The 1638-nt window shown below is 37.1% G+C and overlaps 1 non-coding gene across 1 annotated transcript; it reads left to right on the top strand.

The window, feature by feature from the left end:
- The first annotated feature begins 1012 nt into the window (after nucleotides 1–1012).
- LOC143672245 (U6 spliceosomal RNA) lies at nucleotides 1013–1119 on the top strand. The gene has a single exon (XR_013169714.1). It is a non-coding gene; the product is annotated as a U6 spliceosomal RNA (small nuclear RNA).
- Nucleotides 1120–1638: the final 519 nt, after the last annotated feature.

Here is a 1638-nt window from a genome sequence, read left to right as displayed (position 1 = left end):
AGGAGCAAACCCCAAGATTGAGGGCTTGGGCTGATGATTTGGTTGTCCCCACTGCTTGCAAGAATATCAGGAATTCTCCAAATGGGGAAGTTGAATTTTTCCCCCTTTCTTCCTGTTCCCCCAAGGGGACTTTGCAAATACTTCTTTATTCACTGTTCAAATCACTCTGGGATTTATCAGGGCATCACACTAACCTGGACAAACCAACAAAATCTCATGCCATATTCAAGGTGCCAAGTACTTATGGTGTTCAAGTAAACTTACCATATAAGTTAAATTCAGAAATGCACTAGTCAATTTGCACTAGATAAACATTTCTTGCTTTAGAGAGACAGACTTTAAATATAAGGACACAGTAAAGTTAAAAATTATAAGGATGGAAAGATATACAAAAGAGAAAACTATATAGCTATATTAATACCAAAGTAGACTTTAAAGAAAGAAGTATTACTAGAGATAAAGAAGATTCCATAATGATAAAATGGTCAATTGAACAGGAAGGCATAATGATCTTAAATATAAATTCATCTACAATAACATAAATATCACGGAAGACTTAAAACTAAAAGTAGCGATAAACAAATCCACAATCTTAATTAGACAAATTTGAAGTCCTCTGTCATTAACTGATATAACAAGTAGGCAAAAAAAAAAGAAATCAGCAGAAATACAAACAATGTAAATACTCTTAACTACCTTGACCTAATTGACATTTCCAGAACACCTGCAGAAATCACATGGAACATTAACCAAAGTAGACCAATATGCCAAGGCCATAAAGGAGTCTCAATAAATCAAGAGCTGAAATCATGCAGAATAAGTTCTCCACCTACAATAGATTAAACCAGAAATCTGTAGCAGAACTATAACTAGTTAGAAAAATAAGCTACAATAGATAGTTGGCGAAAAGCACTTGGATCCCTGGTAATTCTGCCAAGGACCAGAGAGGGCTGAAGCAACTTGAGTGATACATGGGGGTCATCACTTTTCCTGCCTGCAAAATAAGAGTAGAATGCTCACTTTGGCAGCACATATACTAAAGTTGGAGCAATACAGAGAAGATTAGCATGGCCCCTGCACAAGGATGATGTGCAAATTCTTGAAGCATTCCATATTTTTTAAAAGTAATAATAAGAGTAGAGCTCCTGAGAAGGGCCACATGGAAAGTGTGACAAGATATGTGCCCCAAAGCAGCCTCCAAAGTGGGGAAACCCTAAATACACTGCAAGGTAACTTTCTGTCATCACCATCTGAGAGGATTGGGAGAGAGAGTGACAAATTCCTTATCCAGAGATAAGAGCACTCTACATTCTGAAATAGTTATGGATGAATGAAATTTACTTCAAAATTTTATAAGAAGGGGGTCTGCATAGGGATGTAGATGAAACAAGGTCAACCATGAGTTGCTAATCGTGACACCAAGTAACAGGTACATGGGAGTTGATCAGGCTATTCTGTCTGGAACATATTTAAAATGGATCCATAATAAAAATAAAGCAATTACACAAAACATTGACAAGAAAGCCCTGAAGAATTGGTATGAGTGACTGGTTTGAACAATGGGGATAAGTGTTTCTTAAAATCTGTCACGAGGGGTAGTGTGACGTTGGATCAGCAGGCAGAGTTCTCTACTGCCAT

This window comes from Tamandua tetradactyla, chromosome X (genome assembly GCF_023851605.1).
Source record: "Tamandua tetradactyla isolate mTamTet1 chromosome X, mTamTet1.pri, whole genome shotgun sequence".
Taxonomy (NCBI): Eukaryota; Metazoa; Chordata; class Mammalia; order Pilosa; family Myrmecophagidae; genus Tamandua; species Tamandua tetradactyla.
Note: the sequence above shows the minus strand (reverse complement) of the source record. Positions and strands in the feature narration are given on the sequence as shown.